Source organism: Rhipicephalus microplus, chromosome 2, assembly GCF_043290135.1.
Source record: "Rhipicephalus microplus isolate Deutch F79 chromosome 2, USDA_Rmic, whole genome shotgun sequence".
Lineage (NCBI taxonomy): Eukaryota > Metazoa > Arthropoda > Arachnida > Ixodida > Ixodidae > Rhipicephalus > Rhipicephalus microplus.
The window spans coordinates 111,368,501-111,386,238 of NC_134701.1; positions in this window are offsets into that span (position 1 = coordinate 111,368,501).

Sequence of the window (17,738 nt, forward strand, 5' to 3'; positions counted from 1 at the left end):
GATGTCGGACAGGACTCCCGAGATGGAGAGTAGAGTCTTACCATCTATGAGGCGGCGCCGCCGCACGCTGACGTCCAAATCGAAGTATGAGAGAAAGTCCGAGCCGATGATCGGTTGAACCACGTCTGCGATGACGAAAACCCACCGGAAAATGCAGCGAAGGCCGAAGTCGAGGGTGAGAGATCGGAGCCCATACGTTGCTATAGACGAGGCGTTGGCACCACGAAGCACTTGCCCCTGTGACTTTGAACGATCAGCCTCAGTCGGGGGCACAACGCTACTTTCCGCGCCCGTATATATAAGGAACCTGGCGCCCGATAGCTGGTCCGTGACCATGAAAAGGCGGCTGAGACGAGAAGGGAGATCACACGCCGCCGTCAGTGATCCCGGCAGGCGTTCCCCTGCCACGAACATGGGGGTGTACACTTCGTGGCTCGGTGTCGGAAACGCCGGTGGTACCAGCAGAGGGGTGGAGGGCTGGGACTCCGAGCATCTCGTGTGCGTGGAAGAGCTCGACGACCGGAACGAGGCGATCGAGTCTCCTGCAGGGGGCTCCGGAGTGCGGCAATGGAGGCGGCGAGTTCGTCGATGCGGGCCTCAAGGCGCGAAATCGCTGTGTCTGCTGGTGGTAAGACAGCGTTGACAGATGGGGAGGTCGCTTCATGAACCTGATCGGCGAGCTCCGCCAGGCGGTCGAGATTGACGTCGCCGGCCGCCGCGAGGACGAGGCGGATTGGCTGAGAAAGGCGTTGGAGGAAGAGCTTGCGAAGCAACGCTGAGTGGGCAGAGACGTCGTGTTTCCCAAGAAGCTGTCGCATTCGGCGCAGTAGTTGGGAGGGGCGCCTGTCGCCAAGGTCCCCCTCTGCAAGGAGCTGCTGTAGGCGGACGCGTTCCGAAGGCATGAATCGTTCCAGCACCTTGGTTGTAAGGTGCTGATATGGCGTGGTGTCCGAGGGGTTGGAGAGGACGTCGGAGAGCTCGCTGGTAACGTCAGGAGGAAGGACGGAGGCTACGTGGTAGTAGCGTGTCGTTTCCGAGGCGATTCGGTACAGGGAGAATTGCGCCTCGACCTGATGAAACCAAACTTGCGGGTCCTGTGGCCAGAAAGATGGGAGATGCAGTTGCACGGCCGAGACGTCCTGCAGACGTGAGGCTTGTTCGGTTGAGGGTGCATTCGAGTCAGTCATTGTCTTCGTCCGAGGTCACCACTTGTAGGCTTATACCACAGGAGCGAAAGACAGACACGCCTGAACGATAACTGATGCCAGCCCGGAACGTGAGCCGTGGCTTCACGTGCCCCGGCCTAGCGCCTTCTTTATTTTCTTCTGTCGCCATCGCGCGCTCTCCGGTTTGCGCGCCGCCCGAACGAGGGCGCTACAGCATCAAGTAGACCCCGGGCCCTCTGGCTCCAAAGGGTGGAAAGGCGCGAACTCCGATGGCGAAGTGACTTTCGAGTCGACAGCCTCGGGTGAAGACGCATACCTGGTAGACCCTGTCACGTCCGTCGGTATCGTCTTTAGCAGATAGGAGCTGCTCAAGGCACAGCAGGACGATCCGTTTTGTCAACACATCGTTGATGAGCTCGAACAGCTGAGCTCCCAAGTGGAGCGTGGCGGGCAAGCCGCCGGGCGCGAACAGACAGCTGGTATTGCTGTCGGTGCCGAGTGCCGTACGCAGACTCGTATTGCTGCGGGAACGTTGGACTCGTACCTGTTTGATGCCGATGGCGTTCTCTTGCGCTACGTCCTATCTGAAGAAGCTCCCCAGGAGTCTTTCAAGGTGGTGATACCCCGCAGTCTAAGGAAAGCCACCTTAGGTTATTTCCACGACTCGCGGTTGGCCGGACACGCGAGTGGCCTTAAGACTATTCAAAAGTTGTGCCGCTGCGCTACCTGGTGTCACGAGTCCCGTTGATTAGGGAGGCGATCGCCGGGCTAATTCCGAGGGCCTAAGAATCGGCCCCCCAAACCGCACCACGAAAGCGTGGACAATTCAGAAATGGTCCTTTTTGGTGCGCCAGCGGACGCCGGCTGTGGCCCAAAGAACAAGTCAGAGCCGAGAGTTGATAAACAAACAAAATTAAATTATCAATAATGGCAGATCGAAAACAATACGCAAGTATGCACACTCCACAATAGTTGAGTACAATATATCACTAATCAAACAACGCACTACACAGTACAATCGGCCATACTCGAACCAATGGACACAGACAACAATACCCACTACAATGCAGTCGCATGCATTGAACAACCAAGACACTTAAAGACTAAAGAGATAGAAAACCTATTCAGTCCAAAGTTCTTGGAACAAAAGTCTGGATGATACTCGTCCGAGAATCACTCACTCAAAGTCCAGCGTTGTCGTTCCGCTGGCCCCTAAGTTTCTCTTCCAGGAAACCTCACGTCTTCAATAGGCCACTCTCAAAGCTTGAAACTTCTTCGCCAGAAACACGTCGGCTTCGCTCACGCACCTGTTGCCACGCATCTTCGCTCGATAGCGGTAGACACACGCTCTTGCCTGTAGCTCGAGCCTTCACCCCTCAGGTGGAAATCCTCTTCTTCCCCTGCTTTGTCCCTACGGACAAAACCTTCGCTGACTCCACGGCGGAATTCCTACGCGCTCTGGCGCTAACTTCCGTCTTCTCCTGCTTTCCCATCTTGGCTGCCTGATTAAATACCTTCCGCGCGAGATTCCAGAAAGTTCTCATCATTTCGTCGGCGCGATACGCAGCGAAGGCTGGGGGAAAGCGCGAGACGGTACGAGGGCCGTCCACGACGGATGACTCAAGCCGGCATCACCACGCCCCTTTCCATCTAGAAATTTCGAGGGCTTGCTCGACCGCCGATTTGGGGTGAGGAGGTTCGTCGGTGAGCCTACACTTCCGAGGGGAGAGGATCGCCACCCGGGGAGTCTTTAGATGCTTGTTTTCTCTTTTTTTTATCGTTGACCTCGCGGCGTCTCTCCCGCGCTTTATCGCGAGAATTTGGTGGCGCGCCCCTTTTAAGTGCTCGTTTTGTGACACCTGGCCTGGCATGAAGTGCGATGCTCTTCACTACGCCCGCTCATGCCGCGTGTGCCAATGCGTAAAGCCTCGCGGGGGCAGGGCTCCCGGGCTCATGCAGCCGATCGACAGCCAACAACCTTGGCAGGTCGTGGCCTGTGACATTATGGGGCCTTTCCAAAGAAGCCGGACAGGCCATGTTTTTCTCCTGGCTGTCACAGATCACTTCACGAAGTGGGTCGAACTGTTTCCACTTCGGAAGTTAACGGCAAGCGTAATCTGGGACAAGTTGACCAAGGTTTTTACCCGCTTTGGCTTTCCGGCGAAGTTGATTACGGACAATGCGTCCTATTTCACGGCCAAGGTGTTTGTGGATGCGTGTGCTGCCTTTGGCGTTAAGCACCATAAAACAACCACGTATCACCCACAGGCCAACCCGACCGAGCGGATCAACCGGAACCTCAAGCCCTTACTGACAGCCTTTGCACAGCAACACAGGCATTGGGATGCTTGTCCTAACGAGATCGGCTTCTCCTTGCGGTCTACGGTCAATCGCTCGACAGTGTACACGCCTGCTTTTCTCATGTTTGGGAAAGAGCTGCCTAACCCCATGGACCGCGTCCTACGGGGCGGCGGCGGGGCAAACGCCGCGAAGGTCAGCCCGTCTGCCTACGCAGCGGAACTGCACTCACGGATGGACGCGGCCCTCGACCTGGCGCGTTCCAACTTGGCGAAAGCGCGAGCTGGTCAGAAGGCTCAATATGACCGGTCGCATTGGTATGTCCGTTACGATGTCGGCGATCTCGTCCTCAGGCACAATCACGTCTTGAGTGACGCCGCCAAAGGCATCCTGGCCTCCCTTTCGGCCAAGTGGTTGGGCCCATACCGACTTCACACCGAAGCGTCGCCCCTGGTATACAAACTGGCTGACTTCCAAGGGAGACCAGTGGGCGGTCCAGTTAACGTCTCCGACCTCAAACCTTTCGTTGCCCACAGCAACGACTTCGGGGAGGGGGAGGCGGTCACCGAACCACAGCGAAACCGGGATAAGGCTGGTTCCAAGCCACGCCACTGGTACAACCTGCGTAAACGTATATAGGCTGATTTTCTCCCCTGGCATGTAGCGGGACGTTATCCCCTCCATGTAAGGGAGCGAAGATTTATAGCTGCTGTGCGAGAGCCCATCCAGCAGCAACAGTAACGGCTACCTGGCGAGCTTTCTCCCTCGGAACACCATTACACGCGCTGCGCGCGGAATATCCACCCAGTTCCCATCACTCCCGGCTGCTCGAGAGAGAAGAGCCCTTTCCCCGGTGGCTCACTCTCTCACTGGGTATCTTTCGTGTAGTTGGCGGGAGAAGGGAAGCGTGCGCCCTATTGGCTCACGCAATCTTCAATCCGACGGAGTAGGCTCTCTTTATTGGGCCAGCCTGTCGCGCCTCCGGGGCCGCACCTTCAGTGCGTTTCTGCTTTTCACCGACAACTCTGCATTCGTTATGTCCTCCTCGATGACCCGTTCTTCCAAGAAAAAGCCCGGGAGACAAGCCGCGTGCTCGGTCGTTCCGCAGGCACCGGCCATGTCCATGCCGCCTCCGTCGAATGCTCCCCCGGCCTCGGCTAACAAGACATCGCCTCGTCGTGAAGTCGCTACGTGGACGTTCCAAGATGGCACTGAGGCCCCGGTCGCCTTCGTCGACTCGTCGCTGGTCCAAGCAACGCAAAGTCTGGGTGAGGTTAGACCCCGAGTCCGTCCCGCGTCCTTTGCGCGGACGCACCCTTTAAGACCTGCTCGACGCTTCCGGAGGTGCCTGCCTCGATGCCGCCTGTTCCTGAGGCCTCCTACTGCGACGCTTGTGGTGTCCTGCTGGTGCACGAGGCTACCCACCTCCGTTCGAGGATTCACCGAGCGAAGTCCGGCGGTGCCCCTGCGGTCATGTCCACTCCGGCGGTGCCGCCTGGCCCGGGCCTTCAACCTGCCCTGTCGACGGACTCCGTTCAAGCGGTTGTGGTGGTGCTCGTCACGGACTCTTCATTCGAATCGGCCATCGCTGCCGCGGTGTCTGCCGCCCTCCTGCGGCCCCAGGCTTCTACTGAGACGCAGCCGAACGAAGACACCGGGGCGCCCGATGATCTCGTGGACGGCATGGACCTCACTCAGTTTTTTTCGGTGTCGGTGGATGCTATCATTGCGGCGTTTTTAGGGCGGCCTCGGTCTTAAGAGAGGGTAGGGATGTGGGAATCAAGAGCGCCCTCCTACCTGGTGCCTCCTTCCCCAGCTGCCGCACGCGCGCCACCAGCGTAGCGCGGGCGCGCAAAAGCACCGGCATCCGCCAAGATGGCTGCCAGGGCGCCTCTTGGTCTGGGCCAGTCAACCCTCGGCTTCTTCCCGCGCTGGCATGGCATGTCCGGGCGCGCTGCGTTGGTGCGCTTCGCGGGCCTACGTCACAACGCAGCGCCATTTCCCGTTGGGCGCGCGTGACATCCTCCTCTCCTACGAGCTGTGTTGCGCTCGACGATTCGCTCGTCGCGGCAGATGCTCTCAGGCCTCCACGAGAGGTTGACGCGCTGCTTAGCAGGCGGCTTCTCGTTCAAGCGTTCGACTTCAGCCCTTGTGCGGGAGTCGTAGTACCCTATGCAAGCGTACTTGCTCGGTCTTGCGGAGTTCCCTATATGGCCTGCAAGCCCGTGAGTGTCGCACTGTGCTGCATCTTGGGTTAATGAAACTTTTGTTTTTGTTATCCTGCCTCGTGCGTGGTTTCTGCGCCGTGCCGGAGAAAACGACGAACCCGGCCGGTACGTCTTCGCACGCAGCGGCAGTGGAGGACGTCGCATCCCTACACGGTTGCGCATAGTAGGTAAGCCTTTTGCAAACCTATCTCCGTGATAGATAGATAGATAGATAGATAGATAGATAGATAGATAGATAGATAGATAGATAGATAGATAGATAGATAGATAGATAGATAGATAGACAGACAGACAGACAGACAGACAGACAGACAGACAGACAGACAGACAGACAGACAGACAGACAGACAGACAGACAGACAGACAGATAGATAGATAGATAGATAGATAGATAGATAGATAGATAGATAGATAGATAGATAGATAGATAGATAGATAGATAGATAGATAGATAGATAGATAGATAGATAGATAGATAGATAGATAGATAGATAGATAGATAGATAGATAGATAGATAGATAGATAGATAGATAGATAGATAGATAGATAGATAGATAGATAGATAGATAGATAGATAGATAGATAGATAGATAGATAGATAGATAGATAGATAGATAGATAGATAGATAGATAGATAGATAGATAGATAGATACGCCTACTGTCGCCGAATTTCGCCAAGAAATGCTTCGCATTTGAAACACGCAGACGAATGAACAGACAGACAGACACACAGACGGACAGTCAGAGAGTGGTGTTGGGCACTTTAAATTTACCTAAAAGAACATGAAGTGTTAAGCCCTGCCTGCTGCACCGAAATATTGCAGGCGTCCAAATTTAAAAATAAAAATATATAAATAAGTTTTATAAATTAAAGAACAGAATAAAAGAAAGGAATGGCTACCACCAGGGGAACGACAGCCAAGGGAGTGGACCGGGAAATCAGGGAACATATTTTGTATTTACCACAAACTATTTTACATTCTATGTGTGATCTTCATCTTGACTTACAATGATTCTTGTTTTGTCCTCTTGGGCAAACTAATTTACATCCTAAGACAGACAGACAGACAGAGAGACAGACAGACAGAAGGTTCATAGTTTAACTTTCAAGCTTCGTCCTACTCATCGTCATTCACTCCGTTGTGTTACGGGCGTGCTGCGTCCCTTGCAGAGGCACTGAGTGCGTCCGTCACGGTCTGGGGTCACGTCGTTCACGGGCCGGAGGAGGAGGAGAATTACTTTATTTATCCCAAGCGGGAAAGGTGCAGTGGTGGAGTGCCAGAAGGTAGCGGAGACCCAGCGTAGGTCTCCGCTACCTTCTCGGCCCAATCCATGATCTGGTCATGGACCTCGGGCACCAAGCTGCACATAGCAGCCTCCCACTGCTCCTTGCTTATAATGTTTAGAGAATCAGGTGGTGGGTTTCGAGTACACCCCTACACGATATGGTCTAGGTTAGCTCTTTGTTGACAGAAAATGCACATCGGGGAGGGGTACATCTCAGGGTGTATAAAAAGGCGTAAAGAAGGGGTAGGAAACGTACACTTCTGTAACTGGAGCCTTAGTATTTCATGGTAGCGCGAAGCTCCATGATGTAAGGGGTGGTATATAGTGTGCTGTAGGCGGAAGTGATTTGTTATATCGTGGAAGATGAAAAGACGATCTCTCGCGCTGAAAAAAGGCCGCATAGTCTAAGGCGCCATCAGAGGCCTGCGCTCAGCCGGTCGTTCCTCAAGCACAGGTATGAGCCGCCATTGCCACTCAACCCGGCATGCGCGGGCTTCCATATGAGAGCAACGTCTTGCGTGGGAGGATGTTTTTTTTTTCAAAAGTTGAAAGGGCAGTTGATGAGGTGTGACCTGCACTGAAGTTAGGCATGGCAGTTTTGGAGTCACTCATAATCATAGTGATATGGGTATGGATAGTACTGAATTGATGGCAGCCTCCTCTGCCTCCTACGAAGAGTTGACAGTGATGGATCCCGTTGTGAGCACCTTGCCTTTAAAATCGGCAGCAGAGAGGGCATAGGCTGAGGAGGATGGGCATTCTGCCACATCGACATAGAGCACGTCATTGGCTCCATGCAATTTTTCTGAAGAGCCTTTGCTCTTTGTATTCGACTCTTAGTTCGATATGTCGGATGCATGTTTTGAGGAAGAGGCGGTATGGGTAATTGTTTGTGTATGTGTTGGGGAATGTTGTATTTAGCATTGGCGAGTGAGGTGAAGTTAATTGGGGTAAACGATAAAAGGTGGGGACCTGCGCTAGTTGGTGGCGAACCTCTCGTATTGAGCTGGCAAATGGGCTTCACTAATTTCACATAGGGTATTTATGACTCCGGTCTGGTGAGGAATGTTCTGAACCTGATGTTAACGTAGCTGCGTGGTCTGTGAGGAATCTTCCGAAGTAAGAGTACAATATGGGGCCACGAGAAATGCGGTTTAGGCCACCATATATAACAGAATGGGCTACGTTATTGAATGCTCCATGTATGTCCAGACCAAGGATTGCCTGAGTATCCTCGCTCTGATTAGGAGTTATGTCGTGTTGAAGGCGAAGCATCGCATCTTGCTCCGAAAGTGAAGCCCTAATGCCAATCATTTCTGGAGGCAGTAGTCCATTATCCTCCACGTGTTTCTGGAGGAGTGCAAGCACAACATGTCCATAGTCTTTCCGAGACACGATGGTAAAGAAATGGGCCTAGTAGGTTCTATTAAAGGAGCTTTGTTCGGTTTAGGTGTAAATATGACTCTGGCATCTTTCTACGAAGGTAGAAGGGTGCCCGTGTCAAAACAGTCGTTAAACAACGCAGTCAAAGCTTTAATAGAAATAGGGTCAAGATTTCTAAGTAATTTGTTGTTAACGCTGTCAGGGCCTGAAGCAAAAGTGGTACGCAGTGTTGCGAGGGCGTGCTTAATTTCCGCCTCCGTTATCAGTGCATCTATTGACTCACTAGGTTTTCCCGTGTAAGATGGCATAGAATCCTTTCGTAACTGAGGTGAATGCAAAGTGCCGATGTTATCGAAGAGCTGTTCTAAGAGGTCACTGTGCTCGTGTAACAGTTTAGTGATAACGTGGCGGTGTCGTGCGCGAGAAGTACTGGGGTTTAGCAGATGTCTAAAAAGTTGCCACGTTTGTTTATTACTGAAGTGGCCATGCATTCCTTCAGAAAGCTGACCCCAATGCTGTGCCGCCAATTGAGTCGCGTATCGCTCTATTTGTTGGTCTAGCTTCTCTATTCTAATGCGGAGTTTTCTGTTGTGGCGCTGGTGTTTCCACCATCGCAGAAATGACTGTTTGCTTCCCACATATGAAGAAGCTTGGAGTCGAGAGTAGTTATCGGGGTGTCAGAGGGCAGTGTTTTCGTGTGAATTTTAACATATTTTTGAAGCTGTTGAGTCCACTCAGTTAGTTCTGCAATACGTGAGGGAGCGGTGTTGTTGCGGGTGTCTCTAAATTTGTCCAATTCTGTGAGCATCAGTGGTTTGGGTGCAGTGGGTCTGGGTTCCAGTTGTTAAGTAATGCTAATAATCTAATGATCACTGCCAAGATTAGTTTGGGTGTTAGTCCAAACCATTGTGGGAGCATTGTGAGTGAGGGTAAGATCGGGGAAAGTATCTTTGTTCACACTGTTCCTTAACAAATAGGCTCTTCCGGGTCGTTGTGCAGTGTAAATCAATGCGCCTGAATATGGGACCAGAGGGCTGTACCTTTCGGTGTAGATGTGGTGTAACCCCACGCTGGGTTGAAGGCGTTAAAATCCACCACTATGAGGAGGATGTGTTTGCTTGCCGAGGATGTAGCTCGGGCGAATAGAGAATCAAAGCGGTGGCTTTTCTCTTGTTGTCTACTATATACGCTAAAAATGTATAGGAATGGCGAGTTAAGTTTATCGGGTAGTATTTGGAGAAAGTCGTCTTCAATGTCGACTTCAGCAAATTTCGAATAGGTAACTGTAAGGTGCTTCCGAGTTAAGACAGCAGTGTTTTGTTTGGTGTCAGCGAGGATTTTATGCGTTCTATAACCTGGTAGCTGCACTACACCATTTGTTTCTTGTAACGCAATGATTGGGGGAGGGGTAGTTGGTGATTTGATGCACTGCAGGATGTTCGCCTTTTTTCAGCGATACCCCATGCAGTTCCATTGCCATACGTAAAGTTCAGGGCGATTACGAGGAGCCATTTTCGCTAGGCTGATTTTCCTTAGGTTGGGCAAGCTCTGGATGGTTAGCGTGGACCTAAAGCAACCACCATGAATTGGCCAGTGGAACAGACTTTCCCCGCATGGAGCAGAAAAAGTTCTACCCGAAGGGCCTCAAACCTGCCAATGGATGACGTTCGTGCTTGTCAGCGTCCGTCCATGCTTCCATCTGTACATCCGCTCGTCTCTTTGTCTGTGCGTCCGTGCATCAGTCTGTGCTTTTGTCCATCCGTCCATGAGTCTGTCTGTGTTTCCGTTTGTCCATTTGTGCGTCTGACTATCCTTGCTTCCGTCTATCCGTGCTTTTGTCCATCCGTGCTTGCATCTGTACTTCCATCTGTCCTTCCGTCCGTGCTTCTCTCCATCCATCTGTCCGCCCATGGTACAGTCCATGCATCCGTTCGCGCTTCCGTCCGTGGCTCTGTCCATCCGTCAATCCGCACGCATGAACAGGCGCTTCGCCCCACTCATCCTGCACTCTGTGTACATGTTGTGATTTTGGTATTCTGGTTAGTACTTTTACTTTATATTTTAACCACTAAACTGTTCATTTTATGTAAGCTTCTCGCTTTATTGAGGCGAGATAAGCCCTGTTAGATGCATTCTCAAAACATGGCCATTTGACACGCGGATGTATTCCCAAAAGTTCATTGCACAACACAACAGTTGCATACCAAATTCACCAAACCAATGCAATGAGTAAATACGTGTGAAATTCATTTTATTTGCGAAGTTACGTCCCTAAGATTCATTACTTGAAGAACGGTATGCGATAATAACATAATAACCGAGCGTGTAAAGACACAATGCCCTGATTTTTCAATAATTCATCGTGGCGCGCAGGCGTCTTGCGTAGCCAAAACTTTAGATTTTCATTAGCATCTTATCGTCACAAAGGAAGCGCCGTTATCCAGCCGTGTGCTCTGGTAGCCTGGAACTTGACTTCTAGCTTGAAGGTTGCAGGGTCTTCTCGGTTTCCCTGTGGACGAGTTTGCAAGTAGCGAAAATCTTAAGGATTATCTGCATAGATTTATGTGCGCTCAAAAAGTCTCAAACTTTGCAAACTTGTGGAAATTTTAACTGCGCTTTCATCGTTGTTGATGTCGACGTTTTGAATGAAAATCATCGTAAAAAAGAAATTTAATTTGCTTAGATGTAGGACAAAGAAAGTTTATATGGAAGGCACTGACATTACCATACAGCCAAATCTTGCTTCTGAAGGGTGCTCCACTTGCAGAAAACAATAAGAACCCTATTGAAAATCCTGGGTTGGTGGATGCTGGAATTGTTGGTAAGTATGGTGGAAAGAATAGTGGATATGTTGGAAATATAAGTGGATATGGCGGAAACTGCAGGGGGCATAATGGCTGATGACGACGAAAGAGGAAAAAATGATGGCAACTGGTGGTGGTGGTGGCCAGCCAATAATGGTGACGGTGGAAAATGCCGGCTCATGGTGGCGAGGCAAAACGTGTTTGGTGGAAGGCTTGTTGAGCAAGGTGGATGACGGGGGCATGGTGGAAACTTGGTGGATGATGGTGGCATGATGAAAAGCACAGAACAGTATGCGAAATCACTTATTTGTAGTGTTTCATTATTGAATGCGCAGAGATATATGATTACGGTCAAAAGAAACCAAGGCTGCTCATTACGCTTTCTACTACGTTTGTTTTTTTATTCTTGTGGTGTCAACAACGCTTCCATTTTGTGGAGCATAGAATATGCGGCCGGGAATATGTTCACATTTCGCGCACGTACTTACATCAGTTTGACACCAGCGATATGTTTCTTTGTTGTGATGTTTACAAGACTAGAATTGTCACTGTGAACTTCACAGTAAATGTTTTACATCGGCGCGCAGTTGTCGACCAATAAATGAGCTCCAGCTCGCAATCGCCCCTGCAAATGTTAGAGCAGAACACAGTGGTCCCTCGATGTCGCCACGCTAGAAACGCAACTCTGGTGATTCTTGCACACTCTATTGTTTGAGCCATACCTTTAATTTAACAAAGTGCGTGCGAATATGCACAAACTTTCACTTTCGACATGCGTCGAGATAAGTCCCAGCGAATTTAATTTTTACCCTTCTGTTCTACCACCATGATTTCCACCAAAGGTTAGTCATACCAACCGAGCCCGTACAAGTGATTTCAGCGCTTCTGGCTTTCAGAATACACAAATTTGACGAGTAAAAATGACAATACAGCACAGCTGTGGCGTCATTTACCCTAAATGAAACCTTTTTTATCGTGGACGGTGTCCGCTCAAGAAGCGACAAACATCGATGCGACGCGCTTGCAGCACTTCCACCAAAGGTACGCCTCTCCTCACCGGCAGCCGCCGGTCGCACTCGCCGGCACTTCACTGGTTCTTATGCGAGAACATAGACACGTCAATTTGTATGCTTATTGAACTAATATGATAGAAGGATATTTCTGGCGCACTGCATTTGTTTTCGCGAAGCCGTTATGTAGTTGTTCCTAACGACAGAGCAACAGGGGTGCGCTGGCACGACTGCGCTCTGCGTTGCGCGAAAAACATCATAATCAATTGTGTGGGCCTACCTATCGAATGAGCATAGAAGCGTCATAAAGCCTGAACTTATATCGCTCTTTAGAAGGAGCGAGAAACGGATAATAAACATGGCAGTAACCGCCGATAACATCTACCTGCTCCTAAGTCCACTGAGTTGTTGTTTTTTTCCTTGCCGTTGTAAGTTGTAACAAAAACATAGCACTGTTGCCATTATCGCAGTGGCAATCGTTACAGGCAGCAGTTCTTCGTGTTTATCAAATGTGCAAATTTGAGCAGATGCAGATCCCGTCCCTCCCGAATAAACAATAAACAGAACTGAAGTTAAACAATGATTTCCTTACTTGAATACCGCTTTAACACCCACACAGCCATCTGTCGGCGTGGGGCTTTGGTTTTTGTGCTCAGTTCGAAATTCGGAGGTGGCAGGTTCGATCGCCGCTGTCGCAAGCTTTTTTTGGAGGTGCTGTCTACATCGTTTTTATAGAATTATTTTTATTATCTTTAGTAGCAGCTTGTCACGGTGGCTCTGACGCTCCTTCGTGCTCCAGCATTGCCAGCTGGAGCACGTCATCCACCATCCGCTCCATCATAGCCACCATACACCATGTGGCACCAACATTTTCACCGCCATAATCCACCAAAATGGTGGATGGTGAAATCAGCCATTCCTACGGTGGACGCTTTTTCAATAGGGAAGAAAAAAAAACTTCAAAAACACGATCTTTACCGATCACACGGTTGTTTTACCCTGACGGGAGCAATTTTGTGGCCTTTTTCCAAGCTTACACTTGAGTTATATGAACAGGCAAAACCTATCTAGCCGCCTTCAACCTTTAGCCCTCCTGGCATTTTCGTTGATGGGATCTATACCAAAAGGTTTATAGCATACAAGGACTGTATGGGGAGCGTAAATGACTAGTCATAACATGAAAACTATGACATATGTATGTCATGTACGTCGTAATATACATATCCTGATTTGGCTACTCTTCTGGTCATTGCATTCACATGACATTACAAAACTGGTAGGGTAGGATGTGACTGCATGGCGAGCATGAGTGGCAGGCCATAACAGAAAAATCATGACATGCGTGGCATGAAAAACATGACTACTTGTTACGATCATCATGCACTCGTGACCGTTTCGCTAGTTCCTCATATACCAGATTTGGTATTACGTGATGTGAATGGATGTCGAAGGTAAATGACTGGTGGAGACATGATAATCATGGCTTAAGAAATATGTAAGAACATAACTACATACCAAGCTCATGATGCGATCGAGATGTCTCGCGCTTTACATATACCAAATTTGGTTATACATGACGCCAACGAATGGCGACGGTAAATGACACGTTCAAACATGATAATCATGACATGCGTGTCATGTAACAACATGACTACATGTTACGCTCATAATACACTCAGGGTAGTTTCGCTCGCTTCATATTGTCACGGGTAATAAATTACAGGGGGTTTATTTAAAAACACGGACAGCGGGACTTGTACAGACGCTCTCAGAGAAGGCCGCTAAGATTGTCTTCTTCTTCACTCTGCTGCGCTGCGCCTCTCGAGCAAATCTGCGTTCTTCGTTATCGTCGCTATCTCGCCGCTAAATGCAGCTATGCGCGCGGCATTACCCTACCGCCAGAGTGAGCGTCGTCCCGATGCTCAACAGGTAGAGATGCGGCCGGCGAGTGTTTACATCACTGAGAGTGGTGAAGTTTCATGCGGACCACGTGCACGGTCTCAGGCAGATGCTGGCGGCGTTTCAAACAGGAGGAGGCGTCGGGCACGACTTCGTACGTCACGTTGCTAAGACGGCGCAAAACCTTGTAGGGTCTGAAGTATCGGCGTAGGAGTTTCTCTGAGAGGCCTCGTCGTCGTACAGGAAACCAAACCCAGACTCTATATCCTGGTTGATAAATGACGAATCGATGGCGAAGGTTGTGCCGTTGGGCGTCAAGTTGCTGCTGGTTCGTTATTCTGACGCGGGCAAGCTGCCTTGCTTCCTCGGCGCGCACAGTGAAGTCTGCGTCGTCTGTCTCCGAACCATTGCAATCGTAAGGCAGCATGGCGTCAAGCATTGTCATAACTTCTCTGCCATGAATTAGTGCGAACGGCGTCAAGTTTGTTGTTTCCTGGAGTGCCGTATTATACGCGAATGTGATGTACGGCAATATTCGCTCCAAAGTTTTGTGTTCTACGTCGACGTACATGCAAAGCATGTCAGCGATTGTCTTGTTAAGTCGATCTGTAAGCCCATTCGTTTGTGGGTGGTAAGCTGTCGTCTTCCTATGCGCTGTGCCACTGAGCGTAAGCACAGTGCGCAAAAGCTCGGCGGTAAACGCGGTACCTTTGTCTGTTATGACGACAGCTGGAGCACCATGTCTCAGAACAATGTTCTCAATAAAGAACTGGGCCGCTTCAGCTGCAGTGCCACTCGTGATTTCCTTGGTCTCCGCGTATCCGGTGAGGTAGTCCGTCGCCACTATAACCCATTTGGTGCCGCTGTCCGATGTTGGGAATGGGCCCAGCAGATGCATTCCGAGTTCAGAAATAGGTGTTTCTGGCACGGGCACAGGATGTAATAGCCCAGCGGGTTTGACAGGTGGTACCTTGCGCCACTGACAGTCAATGCATGTTCGGACGTAACGTTTAACCTCTGCTGCCATTCTTGGTCAGTAATGTTTTTCTTTGATGCGCGTCAGTGTTCTTGTGAAACCGAGGTGGCCCGCAGTGGCTTCGTCAGGGTAGGCTTGTAAAGTTTCGCTGCAGAGAGCTCCAGGAACTACCAGCAGATAGCTTCCACCTGTTGGTGAAAAGTTCTTTTTGTACAGAATTCCGTTCCGTAAACAGAATGACGATAAGTTCTTCGAAAACACTCTTGGTGCATTGGTGGCTCGTCCGTTCAAGAATTCTATAAGCGAGTTGAGCTCCCGATCATCTTGTTGTTGCCGAGAAATGATAGCTGCATCAACAACTCCTAAAAAACCTGGGAAATCATCATCGTCTATAGCCGGTGATTCAATCGGTGACCTTGACAAACAGTCGGCGTCTAAGTGTTGCCTTCCGGACTTGTAGACTACGGCCATGTTGTACTGTTGAAGCCGTAAGCTCCATCGTGCTAAACATCCAGATGGGTCTTTCATGTTGGTCAACCAACACAGAAAGTGATGGTCGCTTATGACTTGGAAAGCGCGGCCATATAAGTACGGGAGGAACTTCGCAACTGCCCAAATGACGGCCAGGCACTCCTTCTCCGTTGTTGAGTAGTTGGACTCGGCACGTGTCAACGTTCTGCTAGCGTAAGCAACCAATCTCTCCACACCATCTTGGCATTGGACAAGAACAGCACCTAGGCCCACATTGCTGGCGTCTGTATGGATAGCTGTTGGTGCATTCTCGTCAAAGTGAGCGAGGACAGGTGGAGTTTGTAGACGCTGTCGCAGCTCATTGAATGAAGCTGCTTGCTCTTCACCCCATACAAATGCAATGTCTTCCCTTGTAGGGCGGGTGAGAGGAGAGGCGATGTGTGCAAAGCCTGCTATATATCGCCGGTAGTAGGCGCAGAGACCCATAAAACGCCTGACCGCTTTCTTATCAACAGGCCTTGCGAACTTTGCGACGGCTGCTGTTTTATCTGGGTCAGGCTTCACACCTTTGGGACTGATCACGTGTCCCAGGAACTGGAGTTCTTCGAAGCCGAAGTGGCATTTTTCCGGTTTGAGTGTGAGTCCAGCGGACTGTATGGCTTGAAGAACTGACAGTGGCCACTTTAGATGCTCTTCAAACGTGGCCGAAAAAACGATCACGTTGTCGAGGTACACAAGGCATGTTTTTCATTTCAGGCCGGAGAGAATTGTATCCATTAGTCTCTGAAACGTGGCTGGGGCTGAGCATAGACCGAAAGGGAAGACTTTGAATTCATAAAGCCCGTCTGTCGTCACGAAGGCGGTCTTTTCTCGGTCGCGCTCATCTACTTCTATTTGCCAGTATCCACTTTTAAGGTCCATTGATGAGAAGTAGCGCGCATGCCGTAGCCTGTCCAAAGAGTCATCGATCCGTGGTAATGAATAAACGTCTTTTTTTGTAACATGGTTCAGCTTACCATAATCGATGCAGAAACGCAAGCTGCCATCTTTCTTTTTCACGAGTACCACTGGCGATGCCCAAGGACTCTTTGATGGTTGGATTACATCATCCTCTAGCATCTTCTTGACTTGCTGCTGGATTACCTCACGTTCCTTCTGAGCGGCGCGATATGGGTTCTGTCGGATCGGTCTTGCTGTGTCTTCCGTAATGAGGCGATGCTTAGTCAGAGGCGTTCGACCCACTCGTGATTTCGGTGAGAAGCAGTTCTTGAACTGGTCGAGCAGCTCCATAAGACGGCATCTTTCAGTCGGTGTTAGACTCGGACCGATATCAACTGGTGGTGTATGTGGAGGTGATTGAGCTGTGTCTTCCCCTTGCATTAGAAGACAGTCATGAGAGTAGTCGAGCTCTTCGAGGTACGCCACAGCCGTGCCTTTACTGATGTGCCGGCGCTCATTCGTGAAGTTGGTCCGAAGCACCTCTGCGCGCCCATCCACTAAGCTGACAATGCCGCGAGCGATGGCGATACCTTGGTGAAAAAGAAGGGCAGTGATGCGTTCGGCTATGGCGTCTTCATTACAGTGCACGGCGCAACACATGGAAACAAGACTACGTGACAGCGGTGGCACGCAGACGTCGTCATCGACCAGACGTAACACCCTGGGTTCTTGGTCTGGATCATTGATCACAGACTTGTCAGCGGCGAATGTGATCACACCATCGCGTATGTTGACCATAGCACCGTACTCTCTTAAGAAGTCCATTCCCAGTAACATAGGTTTGCAGCACTCCGGTAGGATCAGAAATGTGGCTACAAAAGCCACATTCTCGATAGTGAGTCTTGCTGTACATTTTCCCGTGGGAGTCATTATCTGGCCTCCAGCATTTCGGATATAAGGGCCCGTTCATTCCATCCTGACTTTCTTGAGTTCATCTGCCAATCGCTCACTCATTATGGAGAATTCTGCACCCGTATCGACTAAGGCCGTCACTTCAACGCCGTCAATCGTCACAGCGAGGTCGGCAGTCACAGTTTTCTCGGCGGAGTCTTCATCGTCGTCTCTCACGTGTTTTGGCAGCAGTGGGGGATTTTCGGCAATTCGACGGCTCGCAACCTTCCCCCCAGAGGTCGCTGCTTTCAGTTTCGCCGCCGTGGGCTGGGAGACTGACCTCTGACAGCGTCAGCAAAACTACGGCGGCTTGGTTAATCAAAG